The sequence below is a fragment of the Pinus tabuliformis genome, chromosome 1_1 (genome assembly GCF_031772625.1).
Source record: "Pinus tabuliformis cultivar Carrire ecotype Pingquan chromosome 1_1, CPIR1, whole genome shotgun sequence".
Classification (NCBI taxonomy): domain Eukaryota; kingdom Viridiplantae; phylum Streptophyta; class Pinopsida; order Pinales; family Pinaceae; genus Pinus; species Pinus tabuliformis.
The window spans coordinates 364,651,125-364,673,971 of record NC_142297.1 but is presented as its reverse complement, the minus strand read 5'-3'; the positions used below and the strand labels follow the sequence as shown (position 1 = coordinate 364,673,971).

The window sequence follows — 22,847 nt, the reverse complement described above, 5'->3', positions numbered from 1 at the left end:
CCCCAAGATCCATAAAAGCAGAAACTTAATAGAAATTACTCATCAAAACCACAAAGTATGTTATTTTTATTGAGAATATTGAGCACATGGAAAGATGCTTGTTAAAGTGGATGCTAGAGAAATCCCTAATGCATAGGGCTAACAATAACAAGAATTGTGTTACCTTTTGGGTAATTTTCTTAAGAATCCTAACTATGTCTTAAAAATGTAGCTCGGGGCATTAAATTTAAACGATATTCCTTATTGATTTTGGGATTGGGATGAGAGAGAGATAGGACATATTGTATATTCTAAAATAAACATCTTTTCACTTGTATCTTTTCCATACATAATGTATGTTTTTCATAAATTAAATGGACAACCTTCTTTCCTTAATTCTTCATGATAAACCATCCTTCCAAGAGGCATTAAGGCCATTTGTAGACAAGTAATGCCACATACTAAGTCATAGATTTGAAATCCAATGACTCTGCTACGAGCTCACCAAGATTTAGTACCTCTTACTCTTCTCTAAATTCTCCAACAAATCAATGTACAAATGAATTGGAATTTGGGGAAAGAAGCCCTTTTATAGGAAAAACTCTAGTTTTTTTTTGCCATTAGGAGTAAATGGTAGCTCGGTTTGACAAACCGTTAGCACTATTGGAATTCTCTCACTGATCTCTACAATGGATCTCCATGTTTCTCATAATTTGAAACTTCACCACAAAGTCATTTTTTCCATGAGGTCTCACTTTGGCACATTAAATCAAATCCCTTAATATGAGTCACGTACTCTTGTACCACTTTTCGTTTTAACTTTTAGAATTATGAGTCGAGTTTTGTCATGAGTAATCACTATTTACTCATTCTATTATGGCAAACTGTGGGCCTTTCCCATGTGGAAGCATCATATAGTCACCTTTCCTCAAAGCATTAGAGATGAGTCACCCCTACATCTATGGAGTTTGTTCAAAGTACCATTGGGTCCTGTTACAATATATTATCCATCTATGTGTCACATTCATCCCATTTTTCTTATATTTGACCTCCATCTATCCTCATGTGCCTTTGAAAATCCTCCGTCTGAGTAATTGACCATCCCTTATGGAATTGTGTCAGTCACTACGAGGTCAACCTTGCATGTTATGCTCTAACAAGGTAAATCATAACTCCACGAGTCCCCATATCTTCCAATTATCATCCTCGGCGTTAGTCGTTATTAGCCATAATACTATGATCCTTGTGCCTTTGTTTAGGATTCATAATTGCCTAAACTCTGGTGGGCCTGCTTTTGTTAACATCAACACATTTATTCCAAGAGAGTAGTCTAGAGGATGGTGTACCTTGGTTTCATGTTTCATCCTTTCTTGCTGCCTCTAATCAAGCAAAGTGAATCATTATTTCCCCTTTACATGGTTTTTTCTCGCATGCTCAAATTCAAGTCATTATCACACAATCAAGAAACATACACTTGGTGGTTTAGTGTTCTAGTAGATTCTCCTAGACTTTCTAAGGTGTGTGTGAGATGCTCTAGACCTCATGAGGGGATGTCCCTTCAAGTAGCCCCTCACATACCTAGATGTCAGAAAATTATGATCTAGCCTCAGAAGAAGTTATTTTTATTTGAATGGCTTTGTTTCTACAGATTGCATAACTCACAACATGAACCTCTATTTAAAATGGTCCATTGAGATATTTAAATACCGCTCCTATTTATTAGAGCTTCTTTGGTTGTGATCTCCCCCCCCCCCCCCCCCCCCCCCACCCTTCACCACACCAACATGGGGGAATTATGTCTCATGTCCTCAAATTAACATACTTAATTGTATGAATCTTAGCCACTGTATTCGAGGAAATTATGTATATGGGGATCATTATCTCATTGTATCATTTTTTGCCCCATTGATGCCAACATATCATGTATCATGTACTATGTACCTCAGACCTAGATTGTTAGGCACACCATTATCATTTGTACTTGGTTATCTTGTAGGTATGGGTATATCTCCCTCGGCTTATTGAGATCTTGTACTCATCAATGAAGGAAACTTTTATCTCACAGGTAGGTTTCACCCCCTCCAACTTCACTCCTTCCTATTACATGAGTGATCTCTCTCTCTCCCTATGACTCCCCTTCAGTTTTTTGTGAAAGTGAAGCTACAACATATTTCCATCATACGATGTGCTCCTTAAACACTTATGTTGGGCAACAATCTGTTATCACACAAAAAATGATCACCTAGTCATGTATTACTAGGTTGATCAAAATGCACCATGTAGGATAGGTTTTTACATATTAAAACCTTCTTTTAATTTAGGCAATAATTTAGTGAACCAATTTCCTAAAGTATGTCATTGCATTCTAGACTACTACATGGAGGGGAATTTTAAGACAATTTTCTAAGACAAAATAAATCTTTTGTCTTAAAATTTTCAATATGATGCGCTAGTAAAAATGGTAAAGGATTAGGGGTTCATCTCTACACTATTGATGGTTTCTTCGGGAAGTAGAGTGATGGAGGTTGACAACAACTAATGGGATTTAGGGCAATGGAGGCTGAAAACAGAGGTGTGCATTGTGAGAGGAGAGATGGAGGCAGTTTCAAAGAATGTTAATGGGTGGTAACATAGTTGGAGTACTTTTCGGGGTCTCCATCGATTGTGTTTTAATATGTGTTTCTTTACTGTTTTATTTATTTTGAATGCTACTTATATACATTGGTTGTTGTTATTAGAAAATTTTTGTTCTAGATTGGAAACATGGATTAGACTCACTTGAAGGATTGTTGAAAAATGTGGCAAGAAATTCTTAATTTGATTTTTCCTTGATTAAATTGAGATAATTTGAATTTCCACATCAACAGACAACTTGGATGCAACTAGCTTGTATGACATGGTTTTTGTCACCCATTTCACTCAATCAATTCAAGTTGGAGGAGTTAGCTTTCAGTTAAGCATGTGTGATTTCTAATTTGTAGCAGTAAAAGTCAGTTATCTCAGGTTGTTTTCATATAAACTAGGTCTAACTGTTGGAGGAACTAGTGGAAGGATAGTTGTGTAGTGAGACTTTAGTCAAATGCAATGATCATCTAGTTAAGTAATCAATCATCCCAAAATTTCTATTGCATGCAAACAATTCGAGTTCCCCGGCTATGGTTTAGATTCCAAGGTAGTGTAATATTAGTTGTAGACTAGTCTTGAGTGTACAGGTGTTGCATGTAGTCACATGATAAACTTTAGGAATTTTGCAATCCATTTTGGAAAAAACCTAAATAATAGGGGCCTAATTTCTCAAGGAATTGCACAAGGAAATATGGGCTCAAGCAGAGGTAGAAATTGACAAAGTTTGGGTTTGAGCTTCTTAGTGAGCAGAGGGATAGGTTATTCACTTACGAGTTGTGCACAGTTGAGTAAATCAATTTTAATACATATATATTCATAAGATTGATGCAAGAAGTCATTGGAGTTATTAGAAGATTGTTTTCCCCATGAAAAATATTGTGTGCATGTATTTTATTTCTTATTGCATGTATGATTTTTTTGTTCTAAATTGTGAATTGAATTTCATAGAGTAGTAGAGTAGGTCTGTGTCTTATGATTTTGAAAAAACTTCATGATGAGTTGCAAATCTACACCATAATTTCTACATTGTATCATAGCAGGATTCACATTAGAGCATGAATTTTGAATTTGTTTCTCAGGTGGTTCGAATTTTCAATTTAGTGTAGCAAGATCTCTTAAGAACTGAAAATATGACCTTCAATGGGCTAAGGCTAGAGTATTCCTTGGAAGGAAACTCTAATTTCATTGACTGCAAGGATCACATGGAGGAGGTTTTCAATGAAAATGGGTAGCTAGAATACATCAAGAGAGATGTTACAAAACCAGCAGAATCTGATGCCCAAAACCTTGCTCAGTGGAAGAAAGTTGTAGCCAAGGTGTGGATAATAATATTGGAGGGAGTATGCGACCACATTGTTAGCAATATCCATGGGAAAGAAAATCCTTATGGAATGTGGTAGGCACTCACAAATCTATTCTAGAATAGTAGTGACCACAAAAAGTTGGTGCTTAAGGATAAAGTTTGAAATATCACGATGTAGAAGAATGACTTTACCCTGTAATATCTAAGGAGGTTCACACAAGTTCATGATGAGCTTGGAGGAGTTGGTGTTACTCTTTCAAAGGATGACTTGGCAAGAATATCCCTTCTGGGCCTTCCCAAGAGTTGGCATACCTATCAAGATTAAGTGAACGGGAGGGAGAAACTACTGAATTGGGAACACTTATGGTACGATTTGGTACAAGAGGAAATAAGGTAGAATACTAGAGATGGGACCTCATCCAAGGGCAAGGATGAAGAAAAATTTGCATTGATTAGAAAGGGAAAGAAGGGAAAAGGGGAAGAAATATCAAACCAAACCAGAATCCAACCAAGGGAGAAAGAAGAAAGATTTGTCAAAAATTAAATTCTTCCGTTGCCACAAATACGAGCACTATGCCATGAAGTGCCCACAGAAAGAGGCAAGTGAGAAGACCTTAGGAGGAGTAGTGGGTGAAGCCTTGGATTCATAGTTTGACCTTGACTTTACCCTTATTGCATGCATGTCCAACATATTGATGGGGAGCATGTGGTACTAAGACTCAGGTGCATTGTTCCACATGACAGGGTGTAGAGACTTTTTAGTGACTTGGAGGAGAAAGATCTCCATATGTACATCAAGCTAGGGGATGACAGAAGGCACAACATGACCAGTATTAGGACAATCAACTTTCAGAGGGAGTCAGGCTCCCCTCTCAAGCTCAAGGATGTCATGTTTGTTGTAGGCCTAAAGAAAAATCTCATCTATGTTATAGTTTTGGAAGACCGTGGTTATGACGTGATCTTCAACAAAGGAAAAACATTACTAAGACACATGGCCATGAGACAGGTGAAGAAGATCGAGGTTTTTTTGAAGAATCTATATAAGTTAGATGTGGAGGATTGTGTTGCATTAAAAACTAAGGAAGAGAAAGTGCAGGGCCATGATGTAGGTGAAATTTAGCACATAAGCCTTGGCCATTTGCATCATGGCACCTTGAATAGTATAAAACAAATATCCACTAGCCTCCTTAAAGGAGCACTTGAGCAGCAGGATGTCTGCAAAGGATTCACCTTGGGGAAGTACATAAAATCTGAATTTCATGATCGGGACAACAAAGCATGTGCAGTCTAAGAAAGGATCCACTTTCATGTCTATGGACCTTTCTTTATAGCCTGCATCGCTTGACACAAATATTTTGTCCTTTTTATTGATGACTTCTCACATAAGTGTTGCATCTCTTCATGTGGAAGAAAGATAGGACATTCTCCAAGTTCATAGAATTGAAGGCATTGATTGAGAAAGAACCCAACAAGAAGGTGAAGGCTCTCTGGAGAAATAATGGAGGTGAGTATGAGTTGAATGAATTTAAAAATTGATGTATGAAAGAAGGAAGTCAAAGAGAGTTGACAACATCGCAAAACCCACATCAGACTGGGGTGGCTGAGAGAAATATCCATAGCATTTTGAGAGCAACAAGGGTGATGTTCCATGACCAAGGCCTACCTTTGCATTTGTGGGTTGAGGCATGCAATACAATAGTTTGTTTGCAAAACTGAAGTTCTCATCAGATTCTTGGCATGATATTACATAGGAGGAGGCTTTCTCAAGAAGAAAGCCGGAAGTGTCACACTTTAAGATTTTTAGAGCCTTTGTTTACTGCCATGTCTCAAAAGAATCAAGGAAGAAGCTTTAGTCAACAACAAAATTCAGGGTATTTGTGGGCTACAAAAAAACTCCCCACAACTAGCATGTGTACTCGCCATCACTCATAACGATAGTTATGTGAAGGGATGTAAATTTTGATGAGGAGAAATCTATGTGGTGCTCTCTTGAGAGGGAGCTTTAGATGCCACCAAAAGATGAGATTTTAGCTCAAAAATGGGAACCTGAAGAAGTTGTAGAGAAACCACAAATTGTGGAGTAGAGAGTGGAGACATTCACTAAATCAAAACCTCCAGAGAAGTCAGAAAAAGAACTAAGGAAGTTGATAGGCTTGTGCAGAAAATGAGGGAGAATGTAGGATATCCTTCAAATTTTCATAAGCAACGGAGGTCACCTAAGAGGTACACTGGTGACATGGCTCTTATGACTGAGCTTATAGAGATTGAGCCATCCTATTTTGAGGAAGAAATAGAGAAACCTGTATGGGTTGATGTAATGGTGGAGGAATATGAATCCATTACAAAGAACCTTGTTTGGGAAAAGATCCCAAGAACAACATATAAATCAATAGTGGGTTTGGGATGGATCTTCAAGGTGAAGCAGGCAACAAATGGAAGAATAGGGAAGTATAAGGCTAGATTTGTGGCCAAGGGGTACTCTTAAGTTGAGGGAATTGACTATAAGGAGACATTTTCTCCTGTAGTAAGGTACTCATCCATTAGATCAATTCTTCATCTCGCTACATAGATGGGGTGGAATATCCACCAGATGGGTGTAAAAACAACATTTCTGAATGGGATTATTAAGGAGGAGGTGTACATAGAGTAAGAAAAAGAAATTGAGACATTTGATCAAGAGTCTCATGTGTGCAAACTCAAGTGAGCACTGTATGACCTCAAGCAAGCACCTCGTGCTTGGTACACCAAGAGCAATAGTTATCTCACTGGTTTGGGCTTCACCATAAGTGAAGTAGATGTAAACCTCATCACGTATGGATAGAAGGAAAATTTATTATCATTGTCTTATATGTTGATAATTTTATTTTAACTAGTGATGAGATGTTGATCATATCTTGCAAGGAGGACATTGCAAGGGAATTTTAAATTAAGGACATGGGTCTCATGCACTACCTTCATTGGTTGGAAGTATGACAAGGTGATGGGTAATTATTTGTCTCTCAAGGCAAGTCTGAAAATGAGATACTATAGAGATTCTGCATGGAGAGTTGTAAACCCATGGAAACACTTGTAACGAACAACAAGAGGAAGGAGTATGCCACTTCAGGTGAAGTGGTTGCTACCATTTATCGATACCTAGTGGGTCCACTCATGTATCTTGTGAACACATGACCAGATATGTGATCTGCAGTCAACGAGATAAGACACGCTATCGTTAGGTCAACCAAGCTATTTTGGAAGGCAACTAAGCATGTCTTACGGTACCTCACAGGCACTACCTAGTTTGGGCTATGGTAGAGACGAGCAAAGGGATTGAAGTTGTGCAGATTCATAGATGCAGGTTGGGCACGAAGTCCATTAGAACGAAAGAGTACATCAAGTGTAATTTTTAGTTTTGGGTTTGTAGTTGTTTCTTGGTACAACAAGAAGCAAATATTTGTGGTGCTTAGCTAGACAGAAGCATAATACATGGCTTCAAGTCAAGAAACATGTGAAGCGATATGGATAAGAAAGATAGTTATGGAACTATTTGGTCAGATGATGGATCGAATTGTGATAATGAAAGTTGCATCAATCTCTCTGAGAATCCTATATTTCATGATCAATCGAAGCATATAGATATCCAATATCACCATTTATGAGACTGCGTCTAGAGGCAGATGATGTTGCTACACTCCATTCTGATAGAGGAGTAAGATGTTGACATTTTGACAAAATATTTTTCAAGAGGGAAGTTCGAATTCCTTAGGTGTAGGATAGGGGTGGTTGATAATCCCTTTCTTCCAGAGAGGGAGTCTTAAACAATGTAGCAAGAAATTCTCAACTTGATTTTTCCTTGATTAAATTGAGAAAAAATGAATTTCCACATCAATAGACAGCTTGGATGTAGTTAACTTGTGTGACATGGCTTGTGTCACCTGGTTTACACAGTAAATTCAAGTTGGAGGAATTATAGTTTAGTTAAGCATGTATGATTGTTAATTTGTAGCAATCAAATTCATTTAAATCAAGTTATTTTCAGTTAAACTAGTTCCAACGGCTTGAGGAACTAGTGAAAGACCAATTGTGCAGTGGGACTTCAGTCAAACTCAATGATCACCCCGTTAACTAATCAATCAACCAAAAATAGCTAATGCATGGAGAATTCGATTTCCCCAGCTGTGGTGGAGATTCCAAGGAAGTGTAACATCACTCGTAGACTAGCCTTGAGTGTACAGGTGTTGCAGATAGTCAGATGATCAACCTTGGGAATTTCGCAATTCATTTTCTAAAAATTCCTAAATAATAGGGGCCTAATTTCTCAAGGAATTGCGCAAGGAAATATGGGCTCAAGCAGAGGTAGAAATTTACTAAGTCTGGCTTAGAGCTTCTCAGTGAGCAAAAAGACAGGTTATTCACTTGTAGGTTATGCTCAGTTGAGAAAATAAATTGCAATACATTTCTATTGATCATATTAGTGCAAACAAACATTGGGGTTTTTAGTATATTGTTTTCCTTGGGAAAAATTTTGTGTGTATGTGTGTCATTTCTTATTGCATTTATGAAATTTTGGTTCTAAATTGTGAATTAACTTCCAGAGAGCATTAGAGTAGGCTTGTGTCTTATGATTTTGATTAGAACTTGACGAGTAGTTGCAACTCTACACCATAATTTATACAAGGACGGTGGAGGAAAATTACAGAATATTCGTTAGTAGACAATATGCCTACTACAAAATATCTATGACAACTTTTGCGAGAAGAAGACGTTGAGGATAAAAGATTGGATTTTCGAAGAATTAGTGACAAAATTCACAAGGGTGGTAATTTTGGTTCTAGGTGTGGAGGTAGATGGATTAAATGTAATTTTTGCTGCATGTGTCTAGGTAGACAAGTCACAGTTACTCCTTTGATTTTTGTTGATGATTTGATACTATTTGGTAGATTAACCTCTTTTGATCGGTCTTTAGACTCCTTATGAATAATATTAAATCTCATATGATTTATTCTTACACAGATGATGCATTGGTACCGGAGATTTATCATATTTTTGGTGTTATCTCCACTGCATTGGATGCAGATTTTAAATATCTTAGATTTATGCTCCAACCTAGTTGTTATGGAATTAAGGATTGGAGCTGAATTATAGAGAAAATCCATTGTATACTTTTATCATGGGCACACAAGAGACTCTCCCTAGGAGGCAAGTTGACTCTAGTTCGAGCAGTCCTTCAGAACATCTCTATATATTGGCTTCATATTTTCGCTCTACCTAAGAATATCAGTAAATGTATATTTTCGGCTTCATCTTGGCATGGGACAATTTGTGTCGTAAAGGATAGAGTGGGCCCGATTGTTTTCTACTCTGTATGGAGGCGATGGATGACGAGCATCATCCATTTCTTTGATTCTCCTTAGTAAAATCAATTTGGAATGGTGTATTTAATATGTTCCATTTATAGGCAAATTAGAACTACTCTTTTGTGGTTTATTGTATTTGGCACTAGATTATTGAATATAAAACATTTGGACCACTTCCAATATACATTGGGGGTTCAACCCAAAGAATACATTACTGTCCCAAGCTTGTTTGTTGTGAAACATCCACCTCCATCCTTTTCAAAAAAGCTAAAGGCCTACCTGAACTTAGACATAACCTCCATCCCATATTCCTTTAGTAGATAAAACCCTTCTCTCATTTTTTGACCATGCCAATCTACCCTCCATCCCATATTCTCTCATAAGCCCTGTGTAATCCACCATTTCATTCAAGGATGGGGATTTTGATGCCTACTCTAACCATATTTGTTAGATACTTTCCCCATTTTCTTGCTTCTTGTTTCTTGAGTTGGCCTCCTCTAAATATTCCCTACTCTCCTTAAATTATTTGAAAGGTATCCTTTGGCTACTAACCCCATTTTACTAGAGATCCTTGACATGTCCCTTGAAATTTTGATTCGGCCCCATGAACTATTTTATGTTAGTGAGTCGAAAGCTTTAGATTTCTTTTCCACATATTCATTCATGACCAAACACAATACCACTAGTTCTAAGAGTCTTGTGGTTATTATCACCACAATAAATGTATATTTTATTTTAGAGGAGATAAGAATTGTATATTTCCCTTTGGGACACTCCAAAAATACTTTGATGCACCCTATTTGTGTAACACTTTAGTATACTTTATGACCTTAATTCCCATTCCATGTTCATCCATGTGGATGCACTTTATGTTGTTCTAGGACAACCTAATGTCCTTGTCAACTCCCTCTCATCTTCCTTGTCATGTTTTCTAGGACTTGTGTATCCAACAAGAAATTTGGGAGATGAATGACATCAAGGTAGAAAATCAAGGGGTTTTCAAATCTTTTATTTAGGGTTCCCACTAGCATAGTCCCACCATATGATTCACCCAATCCCTAAATTGGGGTTTAGTGCTATTTCAATTAATTATTAGATGATCATGGTCGACCATAATTCCAGGTTAAATGTTATGACTCTTCATAGGATATTATTGGAGATACTTTAGGAGACACCTCTTTGGATAAAGGGTCAAGGAAGGATTTTTACTTCAATATCAAACCATCAAGCATATCCTCAACATATCGAACCAACAATCAAGAAGACAACTGAGGTGAAGCATGGGAATCCTCTGTCGCGCACGTTGTTCACGATATATATCAATCCATGAATGCCTCTACATTCCACCAACTATGCATCAATAAAAATTTTGTTTGCCCCATTGTCCACCAATATGGATACACATTGTCCCAACATTGTGCCTCTGATTGCCAAAATTGTAAAATTGGGATTTTCCATGTCAAAATTTTAATTCAAGACCGACCATGCATTGGAAGGCCATTAACACAATATTAGGACATAAAAGTTGAATAATTGACACAATACCAAATACAATACATACATTGAGTTTTGTCTCACAAGGTATCTAGATGCTAATTGAGCAAGTTCTCACAAAGAGAGAAAGGCAATGTCATGATACATTGTTCAATTTGTAATCAAGAGCATTATCTTGGATAATGGAGAAGTAACATTTAGTTTCTTTCTCATATACAAAGGCAAAATTATGAATCAATGTCAAATGCCTTTTGTGAAGCAATGTTGTTGTAAAGGGTGTTAGAAAGCTTGCATTGTAGGCAAGGCCTTCACACCATACTAGAGAGTGTTAACCAAAGCATGTTAACCATGTCCAATGATCTCAAATTTCATGAGCATGTTCAATGAGTGACGATAAATGAGGGGTGTCAGAGTGGCTAATAATCATAGCTTATAGTCGATGATTGTCGTCGTACATAACATCTGTGGTCCAAGTCATTTGTTTGGTGCCCAATATTGGTGAATCATTGTATTACATCATGGTAGCATATCTTGCCTTTATTAAAGCAAAAATATATTGAAAATAAGTTAAGTTATGTCTCATGAAAATGTTCAATATTTTTGTGTTGTGAGTGGTTTGCATATTATATGTATCATATATCTATAATCACTTATTTCAAGCCTACCTTAAGAAATAAACGAAGAGGTGCAGGGCCTTTTCATAATAAGGACTCCCAGCAACTCCTCTCCTCATAGCGATCTTTCAAACGTCAGCCCACAAATCAAACGCATGCCCTTGTTTCTCTAGTTTGGAAACCCTTGGATGGATATGATAGTGAACTCCTCCCAACCACTTCTTTAACCATCTATTGAATGCCTTTGAATGGTATGTGTAAATTATTTTGATTGATTCCTAGAGAGGTGTGAAATTTAATTTTTCATTGACATAATACAAACACCAAACTTAACCCGTGGTAGCCAAAATTTCAACCTTAAAACTCTCTCATCCAATATTAAATACTTCACTAATTAGTCAAGGGGTAATCTCCTGAACAACATATTAAATACTAGAAGCATTCATATTAATTGTAAAAATAAGAATATGATTTAATATTAAGTTATAATGCAGGTAGCTGCCAAGTTGACATATGAGACCCCCTTGTTTGTGAGACAAGGGATGCCCTCCATTTAATGCTTTAACTATTTAATCTATGGATTTGTACACACCTTAATTTCCATTGGATTGAATCCTGTGACCTTTAAAGAGGAAACACTTTAACACAAATTGAACATGTAAATACAAACTTAATTTGTATATGTATCAAAGTTACATTGAAAGTTGCATGGAATGATTAATTTTGTATAGAAGCAAGGAAAAACTTAAAGGGTTGATCACAACAAACATGTATGGTCAATTATGATTATCATAGGTATATTAGTTTGGCTTTCCCAATCCAGAACTTGCACACTTTGTTACTATTGTTAAAGGCATGTCATGATGGTTTACTGGTGTAACATCATGTACATTTAGTTGTGTCTATTAAAGGCATGTTAGCTCAATGACAAAACCAATGGTTTGTCAACTTGGCCAGGTTAGTGTGCTATGTGTTAATCATCTCAATGAACAACATATCATGTCAATTAGATTAGCCATTAACATGCACATTCCATTGTCACTATTAGTGACATGTTAGGTTGGATATTAATATGTATTTTTGATTAAAATTATCTAGGAGATCAACCAAATCAACATGCATGTTTGACTACAATTGTGGGAGATATGTTAGATAGGTCAACCCCATCAACAATATTTATGTTCAATTGCACATGTTAAAGGCATGACACAATGGTCAATTGATTAGTAACATGTACATTTTGGTTATCACTATTAAAGCTGTGTTAGGTTGGTTAACTTGTTCAACGACTTGTATGTTTGGTTACAATTATTAAAGCCTCACTTGATTGTTTAATGCAGTAAATGGAGCATAGGTCTAGTTACCATTGTCAAAAGCATGTTTTGTTGGTTAAATTAGTTAACATCATGTACATTCAACTATGATTGTTAGAGACATCCAAGGCTATTAAACCCATTTAAAGTAGTGCATAACAACGATGGGGGCTTGCTTATTTCATTATGTGTGACTATAGTGTGTTATTTTTTTTTGTAAGTTGAAGATTTTTCATTAATCAAAAAGAATGTAAAAGGGTGTCAAAATGCATGGCTTATAATTATTTATATATTTAATGTAATATGCCTTTCATTAAGAAGAGGAAAGAGACTTTGGGGATAGAGGAAATGGTGTTGTCTAGGGGAAACATCGATTTCATCTATCTCATCTTCACTCTCCCTTCCCTGTCATTAGTATCCCTCTCCTTTTTTGCTTTATCCACCAACACCAATAATAGATTTTTTGTCAAGAAGTAGCATTGGATGACTCATGATGAGGGTTAGAGCTCATATGTTTATCTTGGGTTTCTCCTTGGGGTTTCTGAGCTTATGTATCTTGCTTTAAGTTCTTCTTAAACATCCCAACAATATCCTTTCCCATCTCTTGTTCATGAAACTTCAGCTTGCGAGCACAATATTCATCCTAAATTTCCTTTGAAGGTTCATGTAGACATTTTGCATCGAGGCCTATTCCTGGGGGGAGATTGGGAAGATCTACATTTGTCAACAGACCTTTTTATTGTTGTACCATGCCGCCCCAAACTTTATAGCCCATGTTTGTTGCCAAGATATACCCTCTTCCATATGTAAACTATTTATCAAATTGATAAAAAGAGAAGACTGAGCTCTTCCATGAGATTTTATTTGAAGATGATAATGACAATGAAATGTTCATTTTTAACTGTACACCTAAACAAGCTTAGAGACCCTTCCATCTCACTGGCTTAAAATCTGGACTCAAACCATGGCAGAATGTGACATTTTGAAGCGTGTCACTCTAGTCCCTTTGACAAGGAGTGACATGACACCTTTTGTTAAAGAGAAACAAGAGACTATCACCTCTTGCCTCTTTGAAAGTGGTGAAACCTTTTAAAAAAGGGTAAATGTCTAAAAACATCATGGAAAAAGGTTTCCAAAAATATAAGAATGATTCAATTTTATTGAATCACTACTATAAGAGACTATCGCCTCTTCCCCCTTTGAAAAAGGTGAAACTGTCTAGAAAAAATATATATCTGAAAACATCGCGAAAAAAAGTTTCCAAAGCATTTAAAAATGATTCCTATCCATTGAATCACTACTACATGAATTGATCTTAAAATTTCATTTTATTTATCAAATCTATCATAATCAAAATTCCCCATGGAAGACATTGAGAGGCATTAGAAGATATATATATATATATATATTTTTTATTCATAAGAGCTTGTTAAAACATACCATGTCAATTTAATAACTTTATTTAAGACATTTGGTCTCCCGCGTACTAGTCACCAAATAAAATTTTGAGGTGGGCAATGCCATTTTTGTTCAAACCTTGAAGGAGCACCCTCAAGGAGCTTTCAAGAATGGAAGAAGAACAATGCGCGATGAAATTTTGTTCATACAATGGATGTTTGAATTCTGGAGAAGGTTTCAGAAATTTTGTTCAAACCATGAATTTTTGAATTCTGGAGGAGTTTTCAGCAATGGAGACCTATGTTTTGCTACGAGTATCCTATTTTTCCCTTCCAATTTGATAGAGGCGGGGGATTTTTGGGGTTTTGTGTAGGGAAAGGGACACCTAACCAGAACTTGTGCAGCTCCTTGATTTCACTATGGAACCCTAGACCCACATAAGGTTCAAACAGGGCTTTTCCTTTCCACCGTCACCCAAAAAATTCCCCTCTCTCTCTTTAGGTTGTCGCCTTCTCCTCCAAGGCAGTGAAAGAGGTTGATAAACCAATCCCAGAAATTCTGGACTCGAGTAACTGATTAAAAAGCTTCAGTTGTCGGACATCCCCTTCAAAATCATACATTTTCCCTAGCACAGTCAACAAAAACTCCTCTGAGGCTGCTGCAGCAAAGGCCGTTGATAAATCTGGCAAAGAGGGAAAAAAATTCATGGAGCCCATCCACTCGCCAAGCCTTGTGAAAGAACTTTCGACTGTATCCATTTATCGTAGAGGTAAGTCTCTATCTGACTCCAGTTCTATTATTGAATTTTTGTCTTTGGAAGATTTGATGGTTATTGAAACCAGAGTAAATTAAAGGAAAGGAAAAACCATAGTAAATTAAATTCAGTTTGAATCCATCAGATAAAATAGACTTCTTTGACTAAGACTAATCCTATCCTAGCTTTAACTGATGGAACGAAAATTTGGCACTTATGAAAAATAATGTGCAGCACGCACCGAGCATGGGTACTAGAAATTACTAATTAGAGTATATAAAGGTTTTTTAAACCCGGGATGTAAAAATCATATAAAAAGTGATGGCTCTGGGCTAAACCCACGTGTGTGTCCTAATTGCCTCAATGAATTGATATGAGAAGAAATGTTGGGATGCATTTGGCTTAGACACCAATAACAATCATACCTATTTAAATGAGATTTTAGAACATTGTGTTTCAGATTTCAAGATCCTTGAAATGATCTTTATTTGTCATGAACCCCCTTTCCTTCGATGCCAAAATCTCGAAGACGCACAAAGGTTGATCCTTTACCTTCAATAAGCATCTACCCAATGGAAAACCACAAACACTATTTTTCAAACCCTCTTGATTGCTGTCCAAGGGCCGAGAATACTTCACCTTTTGTAGCCTTTTATACTTCTCTGTGAGACAGACAAAGCCCTAATACAAGGCTGAAGGCATGTTAATGAGCTCAAGAATAATATTATATATATGAGCTTAGATGCTAGGAACTTTATAGCTTCAGATAGGATTTTATATAAACCTTCAACAGAGAAGGAATTCCGAGTGAGACACTATCTCCAAACCAAATTCAATTCAAGGGTGATTTCATAATAGAAGATTTGACTCTAAAGAAACCAAAGCTTCCTGGTTGTAGTCATGACAAGAGACCTTAGATATAGACAATTTGACCAAAAATTTGACAGAGAGATCTATCCTAGAGATGCTTGATTGATGAGGCCTTGATCTCATTTCCTTTCTGGGATCTCCAACCTAGAATTTTGCAGTAGGAGATTTAGTGCTTCACGATGACTAATCTTTGAAGAGGAAGGAGGTCAATGTTGTCAAAAAACTTCTTGTGATTTCTTTCTTCCTTGCTTGGGCTTGCCCTCACCTTAACATTGATACCATTCTGGTGTGGCAAGCTAAACATGACAACAATAAAGGTAAGAAGTTGTAGATTCTTGTGTTGTCTGTCTTTTAGCTTCTAGAACATCATATGTTTTATTGCTAATTTATGCTAAATTTAAAATTGACATACTGATCTGAGAAGATGGTTTGCAATGCTAATAACCTCTTCTTCAGTCCATGTTGGCACACTTGAGTCTTGTTAAAGGACCAAATATTTCTTGTGCAAAATTTGAAGAAGACGACAACATACAACATGTTTTCTAAGAATCAAAACAGCTTCTAGAAGTGATATGACATTAATCCAATGCTTTGTTTATAAACCGGTTTGTATTAATGGACACAGGATGTGTAAAATGTATTCTTTAATGAAATTTTTCTTTGTCAGCTGGTATAAAGCTTACAACCTTAGTCCTATCTTGAAGAAAGGGTACTTGCTTCCCTTTCACTTCATAGGTATATGAAAACCCAGTTTTGTAAGCACCCATAACCATGAATATTATACCAACCCCCTATGGTTAGTGCATCAATAATGTAAGTGTAACACTTATCCATGTGGTAGTCATAAGGCATTTAGGTAAGGTTTTACTAACACTGGCATCCCAGACCATTAAGATCTATCAATGGCCTCAAAATGATGTATTTCCTTTACTCAATAGAACACTCATCATTTCTCTCCCGCAATCATCAATTTTTTTTCTCTTCATTCTGAATGAGAAATCAATGAACAAGTCACCATTTTAAATTTTACATCACAATATGTTTAGATTCTCTCTTGTGCTTACACTCTAGTATTCTTGCAACTTCAAAATCGCAAATCTTAAACACAATCTCATGATGTGCATTCAGGGAGGCATAGTTCACCTTTGATTTGCATCAAATTACCCCCTAGCATTCCCTTTACCTTTACATGCTCAATATAAGGCATGGCAAGTCGGTACCTGCTCAGTTAAATTAGTAAGTTGAGCGACATCATATATACCCAACGCTGCCGCTGGTTTTTTAACAAAAAAGGCTAAAATAGATAGAGACCTTCAAACCTGTCTACTTCCAGCCCCTATGCCCATTTTCATCTAGGTTTTTACCATGTCAGTGTCCCTTTCTTTCTCAAAACTGCATGAAATCGATTGATCTATCCATTTCTAATGGCTTTCGTAAAATTTTCTATCAAACGCTCTGAAGTATATATGAGATCTAAGGCTTTTTTTGGTTGTTTTTGACTTCATATATTTCTGCTAACCATGATATGGGTTTCATGTAGAGGATTACGATTGAGTAAGGGTAGCATTGCTCGATATCTGTTTAGGAGGAGGAGAAGGAGAAAAGTGGTGTTAGGGTTGAGAGCTAAAGATGCCTGTGAAAAGAGGAGGTGTGTGGAATGGAGGGTGGTAGGGCTACCAGCGTGGTAGAAATGGAGGATGGAGAGGTCGGGGTTTTCATCATCGAATAGCTATGGTGGGCTTCCTTGTTATCTTTGTGGTCATTCCATTGGTTTTTCTGGAAGCTAGGTTTCGTCACTCTGCATCTACATTTGCAGCTAGTAAGCTTCTTCCTTCCCCCGTCCCTCACTGGTAAGCCTCTTCTTGCCCTCCTCCCTCACTCATAAGTTTCTTCCTGCCCTCTTCCCTCGTCAGGTTGCTTCTGTCTCTTTTTTTGGGGTGGGTTAGTGTTTAATTTATCTTTATTGGCAAGCATGGCCTTTCTTAATCTGGTAGTATTACAATGAAGTGTAGTCATCTTATACTATTTTAGAAAGATCCCTTTCATTGAGAACCCATTGAACAATGTATTTATGTGATTTGAGCCTTGGCGGGGAATTATCATCATCCCCGGTTAACAGTTGAACCAAGACCCCATGGACCTGCTTCGAAATTTGATTTGCCTTCACCACCCCCAGTTAACCATTGAACCAAGACACCATGGACCTACTTTGGAATTTGATTTTCCTCTTAGCTTTTTCGCAGGATCTGAAGGTGTAGATGTTATCAAACTTACTTTCCTCACTTATTGTCAAAAGTTTAGCACCTCTAGCATTTTTCGAGAAATTTTGTGAGTTTTCTTCATAGGTTTCCTTTCATTTGATCTATGTGAAACTGTGAATTCTATCTCTGAATTAACACGGTATAATACCTACTAGGAGAAATATTCAAATTTTGTACCTCTCTCATGCAAGACCAAAGGTTTTACCAACTGCCCCTATGGTAATTTCCCTTGCCAAAGATAATGAAATCCTTCATCCTCATAGCAATAAATAACAATTCTCTTTCCATTTTTAACAAAGGAAATGCATATGGCTGGTAAATTTGCTAGGCAACTGCGCGGTGAATTCTCTGGGCACTCCTCATTCTAAGGAGGATGTACTAAGTGTGCGCTGGTTTCTGCATAAGTTGGACGGGTATTATAAAAATATATTTGTTAAGAGTTCAGTTCAACATCTTACTCATGGGAATTGAATCTAGGTGGGAAGGGTAACAATCATTCTTCCCGTCCACTCATTATTCCAGCCAGACCCACTTTCCATCCATAATGCTAAATCCAGTTCTGATCCACCCAACCTAGACCTGATTCACAATGACAATCTTGTTCACTAGCTACTTTCTGCTATGCATATCATTTTCACACTATTCTTATAGTGTTCAGAGCACATTGGCCAAAACAAAAGATAGATCTTATACACACCATTTTATTATTGATTTGTAATGAAATCTCGATCTTAGCATATGCATGATAGCAAAGCAACCCCCTTTTTAGCATTTCAATATTTTTATAGATATTCTTCTCCATCAAGACTTTCTACCTGACCTTTTATGCATTTTTTGTCATTTAAAATAGTAGGGCACAACTTCTTAGGAGATGGATCTGTTAGAATGGTATTCTCTTTCCACATCTTGAAAACTGATTCTATATTTCTATGGCCATTTTGTTCTTTTTGAGGATCTGGGCAATGCACTTGCACTTATGTTAGTCTAATCCTAGAAAATAAATAGTGTCTGTAAACTGAAATTTAATCGACCTGAGTGGATTGAAATAGAGAGGAATCATTGAGTATATTAGAGCTCTCTCATATGTTTAAAATCACTCTTATCTATTTACCTGTGGGGTTCACACGAACAGGTAGATGACTGGAGAAAGTAGAGTTTAACAAAGAGCATTGACTCTCTCTTCCCAAAGGAGGCAAGTATAAGAAACCTGCTACATTTAGATATCTTAAATTTGATTTCTCTACTATTGAGTAGAGAATTGAAAATAAATTTTATTTACTGGGTAGGTGATTGATGTCATAACAGCTAACACAGAGAACTCGGGAACTCTAAACCTTAATATTGTTGGACGGAATGATTTATCTTCCTCATGGGTATTAGAAAATCCCTCTGAAGTAAATGAAATGGATATTACTAACTCTGAGGTAAGATTGGTGAAGATTTTAGTTATTTTCTCTATTGAACATGTAAGGAAACCTGTGTGATTATGATCTATGTAGTTGAGTAGGGTTGTGTTAATCAGGAAGTGAAAACTAACATTGGCAGGGGTGCTTCTCTATTTCTAACGGTGTACATCAAGCAGAGGCAAACGACTTCTGGAGACAGCTTAGAAAAGTTACATTTGGAACAAGATGGTGTGATCTTTAGTGAAAAAGGAAAGGAAAATCCTGAGGGGGGTAAAATGAATGACAAGGTGTAGAAAAAACTTCCAATGGCGAAGAACTTATTACGGGGTTTTAAGAGGATGACAAAGGAAGTGAACATCGAGACGTCAAAGAGAATGCTCTTGATGGTAACTTTTGATTTTCCCTGGTTAACTGATCTATGATGTTGGTATCCTACTATAAGGTAATGTATAGTCAAACTCTCAAGACAATTGTTGTTGTAGTGGAGACCATTTGCAGCTTGAAGAAAGTCCAACAAAAGTTTTATGGAGGGTAAAATTCTTTGCTGCACTAGATCGCTACTTTTTTTCTCATGGAAAAGGGAATTGTTATATTATTTTCCAAAATCCTTTTTGAATGTTACTTCTCCAATAGAACAAATTTATATTTCTTAGGTTTTAGCATAGTATGCTTTAATTTATAGTAGTTTAATGCTTACAACAATTGAGACAAAAGAGGAGGGGGAAAACGTCAACAGAGCCGATTCAATAGGATGAAGAAAAACAAGTTGACCTTGAAAATGCAGTAATTAAACATTCCAAGAATGTAGATTTTGTTGTCCTAGGAAAATACACCATTCGGACGTGAGAGAATGAGAACGAGAATTCTGACTCCACTGTTAGATTGATGCGAGACCAAGTCATCATGGCTAGGGTGTATTCAAGCATTCCCCAGGCTAGGAATAATCTTGATTTATACCATGAATTGATGCTTCATATTAAAGAACGTCAGCGTACATTGGGTGAGGCTAATGCAGATTCTGATCTACCTCGAAGGTAATAGTTTTTGCATTGGCTGCTTCTAAATCAAGAGTAGTAAGTGCTTCCATTTTCATTTGGTGTTCATATCCTTCGTTTCCTTTAAAGTTGTAGTCTATGTGTCAATCCTTCTGCTTTCCATTCTCTTTTTCATGGTCGATAATTGATATGAATGTTTCAGTGCACCTGAGAAGATCGAGGCTATGGGTCATGTCCTATCCAAGGCTAGAGAACAATTTTATGACTGTGGGATAGTAAAAAAGAAGTTGCGACCCATCCCTCAGTCTGCAGACGAGCAAGTAAGGACCTTGAAAAAGAGAAGTACATTTTTAAGTCAGCTGGCAGCAAAGACTTTTCCCAAGGGCTTGCACTATCTGTCTATTTGATTGACCATGGATTATTAATTGCATGCCCTTGAAACGCGAAATTTCCTAAAAAGGACAAGTTGGAGGATCCGACTCTTTATCACTATGCATTATTTTCTGACAATGTATTGGCTGTATCTGTGGCTATGAATTCAACTGTCATGAATGCTAAGGTGAAGTGTTATTAATTTAAAATACTCTAAAGTTTGGAAGTCCAACAGTTTTGTTGCATTTTACATTTAATATTTGGTTCTCATTATAGGTGATTTACATGTGTTTGCAGGAATCTCATAAACATGTATTTTGTCTCGTCACAGACCAGTTAAATTTTGGGGCCATGAAAATGTGGTTTTTACTTAATCCCCTAACGAAAGCTGCGATACATGTAGAAAATGCTGATGATTTTAAATGGCTCAATTCCTCCTATTGCCCTGTGCTTCACGAACCTGAATCCGCAGCTATGAAAGAGTATTATTTCAAGGCAGATCACTCGACTACACTCTTAGCACATTCCTCCAATTTGAAATTTATAAATCCAAAATATTTATCCATGCTAAATCATCTTCGTTTCTGTCTTCCACCAGTTTATCCCAAACTGGAAAAGATTCTTTTCTAGGATGATGATATTGTGGTGCAGAAAGATTTGACGCCCTCGTGGTCAGTGGATATTCATGGAAAGTCTAATGGTTCAATGGAAACTTGTGGAGAAAGCTTTCCCCAGTTTGACAAATACCTTAATTTTTCCAATCCGCACATAACCAGGCACTTTGATCCTAATTTTTGTGGTCGGGCATATGGAATGAATGTATTTGATCTCAAAGAATGGAAGAAACAAGATATAACTGGAATATAATACAAGTGGCAGAACATGGTAAGTGTGTAGTGTGGTTTATTTATGTTAATCCTTGTGATGCTTACTTTAAAGTATTTGAAGTAAATCTGAAGTAATTAGATAGAAAACTTAATGGGTCAATGAGGATAGAGTGTTGTGGAAGCTTGGAACACTACCCCCTGGATTTTCACATTGGTTGCTTCTAAATCAAAAGTAGTAAGTGCTTCCATTTGCATTTGGCATTCATATCCTTTGTTTCTTTTAAAGTTGTCGTCTGTGTGTCAATATTTCTGCTTTTCATTCTCTTTTTCATGACCGATAATTGATATGAATGTTTCTGTGCAGCTGAAAAGATCAAGGCTATCGGTCATGTCCTATCCAAGGCTAGAGAACAATTTTATGGTTGTACGATAGTAACAAAGAAGTTGCAATCCATGCTTTAGTCTGCAGACAAGCAAGTAAGGACCTTGGAAAAGCAAAGTAAATTTTTAAGTCAGGTGGAAACAAAGTCTGTTCCCAAGGGCCTGCACTGCTTGTCCATGCGATTGACCATAGATTATTACTTTCTTCCTCTTGAAAAGTGATAATTTCCTAAAAAGGACAAGCTAGAGGATCCAACTCTTTATCACTATGCATTATTTTTTGACAATGTATTGGTTGCATCTGTGGTTGTGAATTCAACGGTCGTGAATGCTAAGGTGAAGTGTTATTAATTTAAATTACTCTAAAGTTTAGAAGTTGAATAGTTTTGCCGCATTTTACATTTAATATTTGGATTTCATTGTAGGTGATTTACATGTGTTTGCAGGAATCTGAGGAACATTTATTTCATCTCATCATAGACAAGTTAAATTTTGGGGCCATGAAAATGTGGTTTTTACTTAATCCCCCAGGGAAAGCTACAATACATGTAGAAAATGTTGATGATTTTAAATGGATCAATTCCTCCTATTGCCTTGTGCTTAGCCAAATTGAATCCATAGCTATCAAAGAGTATTATTTAAAGGTAGATCACTCGACTACACTCTCAACACATTCCTCCAATTTAAAATATATAAATCCAAAATATTTATCCATGCTAAATCATCTTCCTTTCTATCTTCCACAAGTTTATCCCAAAATGGACAAGATCCTTTTCTTGGATGATGATATTGTGGTGCAAAAATAATTGATGCCCTTGTGTTTAGTAGATCTTCATGGAAAGGTTAATGATTCGGTGGAAACTTGTGGAGAAAGCTTTCTCCCGTTTGACAAATACTTTAATTTTTCCAATCCACA

General features: G+C 36.7%; 1 pseudogene; it reads left to right on the top strand.

Annotated features, from left to right (window-relative positions):
- The window catches only part of LOC149213115 (polygalacturonate 4-alpha-galacturonosyltransferase-like), a 103,466-nt pseudogene extending 81,548 nt beyond the window's left edge, over positions 1–21,918 (top strand).
- Positions 21,919–22,847: the final 929 nt, after the last annotated feature.